Below are 13,845 nucleotides of genomic sequence, written 5' to 3'. Positions count from 1 at the left end.
ATGTCTTAGTATCTTACATGTATAGATATTGCAGCATGGGTTGATTTTTAGATTCTAGATCCCATCACATTAGCCAAAGATCCAGCTTCAAGATGCCATTAGACCATGATGCCTTTGGGCCAGTTGTTGTCTTTACGATCCAACGTTACAGTCGTGATGAAACAATCTGGGTAAACAAACTTGGATTTTCAAAGAAAAGGCAAGATGTAAACACCTACATGGATACATCTTCCACCATGGGACATGAACAGGTTAGTTAAAAACAATCACGTCTTCTAGCTACTCCTTTTTTCCAAATATGTAACTCTACCACATCTGTATCTTAAATCTCCTTTCTCCCTAAAGGCCATTTGTAATATTATTAGATAATGCATATGTATGGTACAGGCTTTTCATCAACATAACTGCAACAACAACCTTACTAACCAGTTTGGAGCTGATAACCTATTAATAGGAATGAATTAACCCTCAATCCATTATTATCTAGGTGTGGTGCTAAATTAGAAACAATCTGCTGCTCCTATTAAATGCCTTTGACGCAAGTCCTAAGGAAGCACTTCCTCTACTTAACCTTCCAAAGTATATAACTAGATTGAAATTATTTGAAAGGTTTCCTGACAAGCTGGACTTTGGGAGGATTTCATTCTATCTAGGGCCTCTCCTTCCCCCTAAAACCTCATTTTATACATATGATTGAAAAAACAGCAGCTTTTAGTAACTTGGATCTCCTGTGATTAAATAACTTATAATTATTTCCCTGCCAGTCTTCCCTGCTTCATTTTTTTTTGAGATCAAGGTTTGTGCTTCCACCCAGAATCACAAAATACAGAAGCATTAAATATTCAGCTTCAGACCAAAGGTACTGCCAATATTTCGTAGCACGCTTGCTGTCACCCCTTCCCCTCAATACCTCCCCTAAAATGCATATTTTCCTGAGCATGTCAGCAATTAGAAGACACCCAGAGTTTGGAATAAGATGGTTGGCAATATAATTGTTTTAAATAAATAAATTATGAGACCCCCAGGAAAAGAAAAGGCTTTTTTCAGTAGATGCAAACAGCTGATGATTCTGGGATCCATTCAGTTGTGTCCAAAACCAAATGCACTTTTTCCTCCTTCAGATTTGAATATTGGATATCTCTAGTCAAATGTATGAGATGGAACAGACCTTATAGATAACCTTGTCCAATCCTCTACTCAAGAATCCATTAAACCATCCCTGGCAGGTAAACCTTCAATTCCCATTGGACACTAAAAAAATCAAACAAGTCTCATTCTGACTTAATTAAATGTGATTTCCACTTTCTATGCTGGTCTTCTTCAGAAAGTGTAGATCGGGTATTGTCTGCTTTTTGCTTTTAACATTTGACTCTAAATATCTTAGACGTGGTGGCTCAGAGGGTCGTGGTGGCTCAGTGGGTTAGGATGCTGAGCTTGTCGATCAGAAGGTCGGCAGTTTGGTGGGTCGAATCCCGAGTGCCGCGTAACAGAGTGAGCGCCTGTTACTCATCCCAGCTTCTGCCAACCTTGCAGTTCAAAAGCACATAAAAATGCAAATACAAAAATAGGGACCACTACGGTGGGAGGGTAACAGCGTTCCGTGTGCCTTTGGCGTCCAGTCATGCCGGCCACATGACCACAGAGACGTCCTCGGACAAGCGCTGGCTCTTCAGCTTTGAAACAGAGATGAGCACCGGCCCCTAGAGTTGGAAATGACTAGCACGCATGTGCGGGGGAACCTTTACCTTTACCTTTACCTTTACCTTATCTTAGATTACTTCACTTTGTGAGGACCTAGCATGCCATGGGCTGCAGTAAGTAACCAGGTTAATCCTACTTTGGAATTTATTGGGTGAGGGGAAGATGTTGAGAGAAAGTCATAAGCTGCTGAATAAATGTGTTGCAAGTCACATGCCACACAGTCTCACCCTGGCCTTTTCTTGAAGACAAAAAAAGAAATACAGTATCAGCAACAAAAGGATGCCACAGATAAAACTGTTTACTAAGTTGGCTGAGTTTCTTGACAGCAGCTGGTTACAAGGGCTATTACTCATTCGGGTTTAAGAACTGCCACTCACGCTAGCATCTGCTTCAGTGACTCAGTAGGATCCACACCTTCCGACCTTGCCCAAAAGCTGCATTTCTTTCAACAGGCTGGATGGAAATGACGATCAGGCCATAATGCTGGCAAAATATTTTCCCTGAGGTAGCATCCTTTTTCCCCGCGCTTTCCCACCTTCCTCTGAAACTATTGCAATGAAGCCAGCCATGGATGCCTCCAAATATTCTACCTTTATCTAACAAAAATCCACTGCTTACCATCTTGCTTTATGCACATACCTTCTTCCTTAAAAAGTCCACTGGGATTTTGGCAAAAGAAATGAAACATAGACATATATCATTGTAATTTGGCCAACAAAAATGTTTTAGATGTACACATATACAGACAGTCCTTGACTTACAACTGTTCATTTAATGACCGTTCAGTTACGTCACTGAAAAAAGTGACTTATGACCTTTTTCACACTTACATGGCAGCATCCCCATGGTCACATGATCAAAATTCAGATGCTTGGCAATTGGTTCATATTTATGACGGTTGCAGTGTTCCGGAGTCATGTTATCCCCTTTTGCAACCTTCTGATAAGCAAAGTCAATGGGGAAGCCAGAATCACTTAACAGCTGTGTTACTAACTTAACAACTGCAGTGATTCACTTAACAGATGTGGCAAAAAAAAGTTGTAAAATGGGGCAAAATTCACTTAACAAATGTTTCACTTAGCAACAGAAATTTTGGGCTCAGTTATGGTCATAGGTTGAGAACTACTTGTACCTACGTATGTGAGTATGTGCGTGATTGGGGTGTGTCTGTGTGTCAAATTTTTGTATTAAAACCCAATAGCCATAAGATTTTTTCAGAGTCTTCCAAAACTAGTCAATGATTGGCACAGGCAAAAAACATGAAACTTGGCTAACCTGTTGGATAGGTAGGTATGCTAATCTCTCTCTGTTTTTTTTAAAGTAAATCTCCAGCCTGGAACATCTGGTAGAACAACTGATATCATCAAAGTCTGGGAGGATCTATAATATTGGAGGGAGAATACTATGTTAAAGGAGATGACCTAATGTTCTATGAAAAAGTCATGCTTTGCTACTGTGTTTCCCTGAAAGTAAGACCCTGTCTTATATTATTTTTGCCCCCAAAAGAGGCATTAGGTCTTAATTTGGGAGTGTCTTATATTTTTCATGACACCTGCCTCACCTCACGGCGGTGGCACCAACAGCCCTGTCCAGCAGCCCACATGACTGCCGGTCCACTTCTGAGGCTGCTCGCAGGAGACTACGCGGCACATCACGCCACTGCCGCCACTACAAGGCAAGGCAAGTGGGGGAGGGGGTGGAGCTGCCCCACGCTCCCCGCACCCATGATGTGCCGCACGGCCTCCTGCCCCATTGTGGCAGTGAGGTGGGATGGAGTGGCCAGGGTCCTAACTAGGGCTTATTTTTGGGTATGGATTATAACAGCCCCCCCAAAAAAAAAAATCAGGGTAGGTCTTAGTTCAGGGTAGGGACTTATTTTCAGGGAAACACAGTACTCATCCCATGTAAAGGCTCAGGGGTACTTAAATGCTTTAGTATCCCTTCGCAAAGGGCCAGACTCTCATCTTCTCTCTTCAGATGCTTGTATCTCAAAAGGTATTGCTAGCTGAAGATCTTTTGAATTTAAATGAAATGGTAAATTCTGAAGAAAAGCAAAAAACTCTAGAGCTCTGGATTTGATTTTATTTGCCCAGCTGAGGGACATGCATGCGTGTCTTTCAAAACCATGAAGATAGTGGCTAGACTTGCATGCAAAGCACATAGGGAAGTGGCAGGGTTCAATTGCATGGTCATAGCTGGTATTTGCATCTTTTTTTCCCCTGCTACTTTAATTAGTGGAATTGGAGCAAGTACAGATTTCAGTCCGGATGGAACATGCATCTCCAAACCCAGACCTGACTGTAATTAAGCCGTCTCTGAATATACGGTTGCATTTGCGTACTGCTAAGAAGGATCCAAGAAATCTACTGTGTTTCTTCCTGTGCCCCAAATTCCCTATGGATATATATATTTGTGCTCCATGAGGTACTTCTTCCATCTCAAAGACTTCTAGAGCAACTGGACTCTAAAAACCTCTTCTGCAGAGAAATCTAAAATAGGCAGTGTGCTTCACTCTGCATTGTCATTCAGGCTGTCATAGCAACATCTGAATGCTTATCATTTTCCACATTCAATTAAGCTACAGTATTTGTCTTGACATTTTTCTCAAAGCCATAGATCAAAAAGAGTCCGAGAGCATCTTTTCAAATGAATAAATTTTACTGAAAGATAGAAGCTTTTGTACACTACAGCTCCCTTCATCGGTGCATGGAATGGAGTTTCTTGACTTCATCGGAGAAATCTTGTGTATTTGCTTATTGCCTAATTATTGCTTCCTTCCTTAGACAGAACTTGCAAAATATGTCTGGAATGGCTGTTTGCTTGTTGCTTTTATTTGTATTCAGAGAAATTTACAGTACTTTGTTTCTGAATACATTGAAATAATCATTTCTAACTTAACGTGGTTAAAAATATGGTATGATGCAAAAAGTTGGCACATGGACATCTTGGAATACCATAATATTAACCAAAGTTAGTTTAACCAGACTTTGTGAAAGAAAAAAAGGCCAGCTGGTTAAATGCGCTTAGACATAAATAATGATTTTACATTATCTGTCATGTGGTTTGCTTAGCTTTCAGCTTTGTCAAAAACAAATTTAAAAAAAAAACAGCCAAAATGTAGAGAAAGCAAGTATGGAAAACATTCTTTCGAAATTAGCTTCCCGTTTTAATACCAAGATGACTTGTGTAAATAGAATAAAAACTCAACTGCTGGAGTTCAATATGTGTAGGGTTATCAGACCTCTGGCTAAAGGAAGACATGTTCCCCCTTTTATCCTTGTGTTCTCCATCCAGCAGGCAAAGCCATAAAATCTTATTTTTATTTATTTTTATTTTAATTCCATTTATATCCCGCCCTTCTCCGAAGACTCAGGGCGGCTTACAAGCTTAGCAGTAGCCTTCATTCTATGTATATGCCTGCTTATTAGGGCTTTCACACAAACACCCCAAGCGGCATTATTACAAAGTCAGCTTATTGCCCCCAACAATCTGGGTCCTCATTTTACCTACCTCGGAAGGATGGAAGGCTGAGTCAACCTTGAGCCTGGTGGGATGCGAACCTGCACTAATTGCAGGCAGCTGGTGTTACTTAAGGAGGCATTAGCCCACTGCTCCACCAAGGCTCTATAATATAATATAAATAATATAAATCTGGTCTGGATTTTTGAGTGTATCTTTGTAAAATTTTGGATTACTTTCCGAACAGTAGTCATTTAAACTCTTCTGTATTGTGTCTGCTGCTTTCCTTCTCTTGTCTGTCAGCAGATTCAGCAGTCTAGTAATCCATTTTCTGATTGCAGCAATCGGCTTCCATCCAGCCTCTTCAAGCCTAGGATTGCCGTGGTCTGTAGATCACATGATGGTGAAATTTGGAAAGCACGTTCTGTATTCTCACTAGCATATGTTCTTGAAAATAAAGATGTTTTGGGAAAATACTGTGATTCAAAACCCAGTCTTTCTGATGCTGGAAGAAATAATTTCATATATACGTAGGCCTTTTTCTTTCTTTCTTTTCTTCCTTTTTTCAGTTTTTCACTTTACAGTACTTTTTGTTACAGATGCCAAGAAAATTAAATCTTTAGCTTGTCTTCCTTTCCAAATGGCCGTGTCCTCCTTTGCTGGTTCAGATATCTGGCAACCCAAAATATGCCAAGACCAGAGGTTTCTGTGCAATCGAGTACTTATTACCTATTTTGGAAGCTTGTAATTTCCTGATTTTCCCTCACGTCTGCCCTGAGTCTTTGTAAAGGTCAGCCTTCTATTTGCATAGGAAGATTATTTGTTAGTTCACCCTCCAAAGGAAAGGCTGATCTAAGTCCACTTTTAGGTAAAGTACCAGAAGAAGAGATAACAGAAGCCCTGGAGTTGTCCATCTGCACTTGAGCCACCATAGCCAAGGTGCAAACATTCAGACGGCCCCTAACTGACAAGAAGAGTTGGGAGTTTTCTGAAATTGTTGGCATTTTTGCAGCCCAAGTCAGCACCTAGAGCAATCTAAGAAAGGCTGTATAAATTAGCACCTGCAATCTTTATGTTCTTTGCAGCTGCCTGATAAGCTTCCTCTTTTGCGTGTCTGTCTGTTACAAAATTATTTTTGCACAACGAAAAGTTTACCAAAAAAAATTAATGCAGAGAAGCCTGGTGTTAGGGAGCCTGTGATCAAGTCTGGAATTTTGAAAATATATTATGAATATTCAGTCTGCTATGTTAGGGGGAAAGACAGGAGGATTCAAATAGCTAATATAAGAGGCACAACTGGGGACAATGCCCCTAAATAAGCTGAGAGCCCCTTTCCCCAGTCCCAGGACAATAGGCCACTCCTCTTCATATTTTCTAAGAATTTCCTAGGCTATCTATGTTTTATTAATGTAAAATAATCCATTTATTTCAAAAAAGTGAGAAGAGACCAAGAATATGGGAAACTCCAGATTCATTTCTATTCCAAAACGTGACAGTAGGGTTCCCCAAAATGGTCAATATCAAACCCCCAAAGTCAATGAGACTATCTATTAGTAGTCTCATTTCATATAATAAATATTTGAGGGTCAATAAATAAAGGGTTTCGGGACCCCTACTCTAGACGTTCAAGGTTTGGGAAAGTCAACTTCTTAAACTTATATCTAAGATACTAAAATAGATCTCTCAAAGGACTAGAAGTCAGAATAAATTATCAGACATCTTTAATAAAGGAAGATAATATTCTATAATTATTAAAGTTTTTAATGAGATTTTTAAGACACTAAAAGTTAGTCAAAGTCTTTAAAATTAGCAAAATTGCTATATAGTATATATATGTTGTTGAGAGAACATTTATGTTTTATATTCCTTTTCATCTACTTCCAGAATACTTCTAGGATCAAACAAAAACATCAAAAGCAAATGGCAATAGGGAATTCTTTGTATGGGAGTGGTGACTGGAAAGAAACAGCTAAAAATATTATCATATCATTTATTTACTGGAAAATAAAATGCTGAATTTATCTCTTATAAACTGGTTAGAGAGATAAATGACTAGCTGACTAAACAAAGGGAGGACACTGTGAGGTAAAGGTATAAACATGTGATGTGGAAAGAGTAAAAATAAAGATTTTGCAAGAGCAAAGATCTGAACAATGTGACAAACATTCAAGAAAGCAACTTGCTTGTCTTTCTTGACCCCAGTCACTTGACAGAAGAGGTCACAGAGAAACGGTTATCTGTTACACATCCGATAGTTCCTAGAACACATGCTACTGGGAGGTGAATTAATAGTCAAGTTATTTTTTTCTAATGGATATAGTTTAGCTCAGAGGTCCCCAACTTTTTGGGCACCAGGGACCGTTACATGGAGAGAGATTTTTCCACAGACCAGAGGGGGCATGATTTTGTGTGCTGCCTGCAACCTGTGGATGGGGCTTTCCTTGTTTGTGAGGACCGGTTGCTGGCATGCTGCAGCCTGGTACTGGTCCACGGACCGGGGATTGGGGACCCATGGTTTAGCTTTCATCATGGGTTTTGTAAATGTACTTGTGCAAATAATTACTTTACTTTATGGCTGTGCAGCAATCCAAATTAAAAGATGAAATAGCATTGTGGAGCACACTGAGTTAAAATGGTGCAGTCATCCACATGTGCTCCAAATCACTTTTTGCTTTTGAGTCCAAGTTGCAAAAGAGGATAAATCCCTTTACTTCTAAGCAGACTCTAAAAAACACCTCTTCACACAAACACCCCCAAAAACTGGACTATGGAATTTGAGCATTCAGTTACATCACTATGTTGTTTTGCTGCTTGTCCAAACTTGTGACTGGAACAGTGGGAGATATGAAAAGAGGAAAGCTTTTCAGACATACTAGAATGTCTTTTCCCATATGAAGGACAACTCCAAAAGATAAGGTATTTTTTAAAAAAACAAACAGTTACATTTCAACATGTACAGCAATGTCAATGTAGGGCTACATTAGCTAGTTACAATTATATCCCATAATTCAATTGTAAAAGCTATATTCACACTTGACAGAATTACCTGCCTCCTTCTACTCACTGTTAACACTAATCACAAGTAATGCATTTCTGCAGAAGAAGGCATTTATAATTTGTGAAGTTTTTAATGCAGATCTCCTACTCAGGCAACATTTAACCTTCAGCAGGAGTTCCATTTTCAGCAATTTGACAGATCGCAAATATCAGTACGTTTAATTATTATCATTATTATTCATTAGAAATACCAAACTAAATTTGAACCATGAAAATACATTTGTCGAAACAGCTGAGGTTTGAATGAATAGAAAATGGCAGGAGATAAATATGATAAACTGAAGTCAGGTTTCAGAAAGAATGCCTTGGAATCAGAACTGAGTATTTTCAGCCCCACTTTAGTTGGCTTTGGAGAGTTAGAGGGTAAGTGTTTTGCATTTTCATGAAAAAAGATATCCCATTTCATTATCAGAAAAGTTCAGTTGTATTATATGATTTGGGGAGGGAAGCACAAAATAGATGCTGGGCTGGCATATCATCCATTGCCCATGGATTTCCCACCCATCTTAAGCATTTTAATACAGATCAATTTTTCTGTAACAACTACATTTCATACTGTCCTCGAGTTATTCAAGGTTAGAGCCTCGATTTGGAGGTTATAATGTGGAGCTATTTAGTTCTGTAGATTATTAAACGTAATAAGTTTATGTAAGTTTATTGTTAATTCACTTATCTCAATTAAGTGACTCTAATTGCTTCTTGGTCTTTTTATGAAGATGTGCCATCAACTTTGCATTGTCTCTTAGCTAACATATACAGTAGATAGGTTTTCCCAGAAAGATCTACCTCTTCACATTTTCCAACAGTGCATTCAATCCCACAATAATTGAATCCATCCTCCATGTTGCTAGTCATCATCTTCTCTTTCCAGCTTTGCCAGCATTATATATATATAATGAGGACATGAAGAGGACAGGAAGGCCTGGAGGAACGTTGTCCATGGGGGTCGCGATGGGCCGGACACGACTTCACAACTAACAACAACAATATACTGTATATATTTCCAGAGAGATCTTCATATGTGTCCGAAGTATGATAATTTGAACCTGGTTATGTGTGCCTAAATGAAAATGCTTGGTTTAATTGTTCACTAATCCATTTTATTATTTTCTTGACCAGTGTTTTTTGTAAAAGAAAAAGGTGCCAGAACTCATACATGTCATACAACCCACCTTGCCTATCCTACAAGGTTCCATCCAAAAAAGGTGCTGGAACTCCTTTCTGAGCGTTCTATGACAAAAAAAGCCCTGTTCTTGACTATCTATGGTATATTCAGGAGTCTTCTCCAACACCAAAATTCCAAAATATCTGTATTGCTTCTTTGAAGTCCAACTTTCACTTCCATAATAACTTACAGAGAAAACCTTGTCTGTATGATTCTGATCTTTGTGGCTACAGGCACAGCCCAACATCTGAATCATCTAAAATCTAAATGTATTTTCCAATGCCTTCATGGCTACTCTACTAAGTGGTAGTCTGTGATATATTTCTTGACTCCTAGTTCCTTTGCTCTTGACCAGGGGACTTCAAACTTGGCCCTTTTATGACTTGTAGACTTCAACTCCCAGAATTCCTCAGCCAGCATGCCTGGTTGAAAAATTCTGGGAGTTGAAGTCCACAAGTCATAAAAGGGCCAAGTTTGAAGACCCCTGCTCTTGACAGTTGATTCTAAAAGGCAGAAACTATTTTCAGCTATCAGGGTAGTTTATCAGCATACTATAAGTTAATAATACTTCTTCTCTAATACTGAAATCACACTCATCTTATTCCTGTCCAGCTTCCTGCAATATATATTCCTGCAAATTATATATATATAAAATAAGGAAGCAAATACTATCTTGTCTCAATCTCTTAATCTTTTTACCAAGATTAAAATTAAGATAATTTTATTCTTTCTTAAGAACAATACAAAAGATCACTGTGTGTTTAATAAAGAAAATACAAGCTCAAGTAGGCGTACAATGTGATATTTCACATATGATGCTTGAGATTATTTGACAGTTTTCCTTTCACGCCAAGCTTAATGTCTTAGCTTGTTCCCTCTACATTTGTCAAAAACCCATTATTGGTTCTGCTCTGTTTACAGTATCACTGCTTCTGTTGTTTCATGAAACAACTTATGTTTGTTTTTTAGGACAAAGACTTCCTAGAAAAATAGTTATCTTCCAGTATATTATCAACAGTCAACCTAACCCTAGATATTCTTGCACACACAATTCTGTGTCTTCATTGAGGGGAGTATCAGTACCACTACCAAGATTTAATTTCTAGGGACCTCTTAGCAATTCAAATTGCTGACCAAAGCTTTAGAAAGTCTCTTCAATAGACAAACATGCAATTATTTTTTCAGGAGGGGTATTCAAAGAATGAAAAAAAAAATGAATGAAGGTTCAATCATCCAGGCCAAAAGTATTTTAAAGGGTTTGAGTGAACCTTCATTTTGGGGAGGGGCACTAACTAAGAAATTAAAAATGAAATGAAATGAGATAATAGCTGAGAAACAACAAACTACTGCAAGGTTGCCCAGAAAAAGCTGCATGGCTGGTACAATCAAGCTCAACTTGAACAGGAACCAGACATCATAGAAGGAATATCTCTGTGTGCCTTTTTTCTGTAAAACACCCATCCTGGTTTATATTTGTTTTGTGCTGAGATTGAAAATTAAAGATTGTCAAAAGTGATGAGTGATTCCCTGGGACTTTAAAATAAACATTTAAAGTGCAATGTGAAGGTGAGCCCCACAGAAATCAGTGGATATTTTCCTGAATCAGTACAAAAAGGATAGCTCCTCATTAGGGACAGAAGAGTCTATTACCACGTAATTTATATCTCTTCTGATCCATTGCACATGATTTTCTTTCAATGAGGAAATTGTAAGAAAATAATTGATTCCTCCATTTTTGCTGTCTTCTTTCTTGTGCACGCACCAGGCAATAGGAAAAACTCCCTAACTCAGATCCTGGAGTATCTGTTCGGAGTGTCACAATTCAATTTCGGGGCCATTTTGATTCCACCACCATCCTCCACAGATTCCCCCATCTTCCTCAGATCTGTGTTTTCTAGGACAATTTCCTTAAGGGGTACCAAAGATATAGTGTGTACACCTGCTCTAATCACCTTCATGTTTGGATCCAAAGCACAACACATCTGTAATTATATAGTAACATCTAAGCCTCTTTTATCACAATTGCTTTCTACATATTGATTCTATTTCAAAATTTTAAGCTGCTGCCCATACAGGATTGCTGGACAGTATGGCATCTTGGATACTCAGAACAATAATGACCAATGGAACAGAACCTGAATGCTTGTTTTAATGTTGCCACATCATTGGTTCATTATTCTCAGGACACTTCCCAAGTTCTCAGGATAGTTTCCCAATCTGGCACTCTTTATTTTTTTTATGGGATTGAAATCCCAGAATTCCAAGCCTTTCACTGTGCTATAGGGAATTCTATTCCCAGAATACTTACAGGGTGACATAATGACAAAGATGATTTTGTCATGTGACAAAGCTTGAAAAGCAAAGACTCTTTTCAGTGAAAGTCAATTTTTGGTTACTTCATGGACATTCCGGAAATGTAGTCTAAATATTATTATATTATATGCATCCAAGAAGATGCAGTTTATTGGTGAGAAAAGCAAGGTCTTGCACATGGGAAGGAAAAAACAACAGATACACAGGTACAGGATATATAGCATCTGGCCCAATAGATCTAGGTGTCCCAGTAGACCACTTCTTAGTACGAGTAAGCAGTGTGCTGCAGCTGCCAAAAAAGCCAACGCTGTCCTAGGCTGCATGAAAAGAGTTACCGTATTTTCTGGCGTATAAGACGACTGGGCGTATAAGATGACCCCCCAACTTTTGAGATGATTTTCAATGATTTTTTTCCCTTAGGAGCCGGGGAGCGATGCTGCCTCAAGAGGGAAGAGCGTCGGGCGGGAGCCGTCAGGGCAGTCCTGCACACGCGCGCACTCCCCGGCTGCTAAGGAGTGCTCCTTAACAGCCGGGGAGCGCGCGCGTGCGCAGGACTGCCCTGCCGGCTCCTGCCAGACGCCAGCCTGCCCTGCTTCCTCCACAGTGAGAGGGGAGGGCATGCCTTCCCGGGCTCGCTGATTTTCCGGCGTATAAGATGACTGGGCGTATAAGACGACCCCCCAACTTTTGAGATGATTTTCATGGGTTAAAAAGTCGTCTTATACGCTGGAAAATACGGTATAGCAACAAAATCACAGGAAGTGAAAGTATCACTCTGTCCTACACTGGTGTGGCCGCATTTGGAACACTGTTCAGTTCTGACCCTGGAGAGAGTGCAGAGAACAGCAACAAAGATAAGGGATCTGAAAGCTAAATCCTATGAAGAACATTCAAAAGAACTAGGTGTGTTTGGCTTAAAAGTGAAGAGTGAGGGGACATATGACAGCAGTCGTCCAATATATGAAGGGCTGCTACAGGGAAAAGGGAGTCGATTTATTCTCTACAGCACCTGAGGACAGGAAAAGAAGCAATGGGTGGAAACTCAACAGAAAAAAGGTAGAATTTGCTTACATAAGAACTATTGAGCAATAGAACAGATTGCCTTCCAGAGTTGTGAATGCTCCATTGCTGGAGGTTTTCAAGATTGGACAACCATTCATCTGAAATGGGTATGAGGACTTCTACCTTGGGCGGAAGATTAGACTAGAAGACTATCAAGCCTTATGATTCTGTATTTGAACATCTGGCTGGCAAAACTTAAAAAAATAATCTAAGCAGATTTAGATCTGGTTTTACTTAGAAGATCTAAGTAAAATCTAAGAACTATACGAAGTAACAAAAAAAACCCACCCTGAAAATGGTAAAAATCATCCAAAGAACATTAGAAAACCAGTTGGTTATGTCCACATCTTCACTAGATGTTAGGCTCAAGTTATACTTTATCTTTTAATGACAGTTGCTTTTCCTTTGCTTCTAGTTATTCTCTTATCAGCTAGCTACAGTTAGCAAAAATACAAAGTCAGATGTGAGCTCATAAGATTAGAGAGTACCGTATATACCTTTTTCTTCTCCTCCTGGATTCTGAATTTTGTTTCTTGTTTTGTTGTACATATCCTGAATGAGGGGGACCCATACAAAAGCCAATTTAGGAACAAATGAACCATGAATCAATCTCAGGTGGAATTTTCGTGGTTATTGCAAAAGAACCAAGCAGGACATTTTGAACTGGGATTACAATCCCTAGGAATAATGACTAAACCATGGTGCTAATTCCTCCAGCCTTTCAGTCTGAAGCCCAGGGGCGTCAAATCCCTTTTCTGCAGTTTTCAGAGTCATCTTGACTTTGTTTGCTAGAAATTGGCATCATGGTTTCACATTGCTCTCAGGTAGAAAGCACATTAAAACTATCATGTAACAAGTGAAACTAGACTTAAGTACAGTATGTGCAAAGAAAACTGTCCCTGAATAAGGGAGAGAATTGTTTCTACTAACTTTGCATAACAATACACTCACTGCAATGTCAATCAATCAAAGCCCCTAATGTCAATCAAAGTTCCTAATCACCCCCAAGTGTCGTTTTGGAATTTCAAAACTATTTATTTATTTATTTATTTATTTATTTATTTCAATTTATATACCGCCCTTTTCCT

General features: G+C 39.1%; 1 long non-coding RNA gene across 1 annotated transcript in view; it reads right to left on the bottom strand.

The window, feature by feature from the left end:
* LOC308661039 overlaps positions 1-13,845 on the bottom strand; it is a 40,198-nt gene that overhangs the window by 22,764 nt on the left and 3,589 nt on the right. The window contains exon 2 of the long non-coding RNA XR_014024875.1: positions 13,255-13,309. This is a non-coding gene — a long non-coding RNA (uncharacterized lncRNA). The remainder of the gene's footprint in view (positions 1-13,254; positions 13,310-13,845) is intronic.

The sequence above is a fragment of the Vipera berus genome (genome assembly GCF_964194415.1).
Source record: "Vipera berus genome assembly, chromosome: 2".
Lineage (NCBI taxonomy): Eukaryota > Metazoa > Chordata > Lepidosauria > Squamata > Viperidae > Vipera > Vipera berus.
Note: the sequence above shows the minus strand (reverse complement) of the source record. Positions and strands in the feature narration are given on the sequence as shown.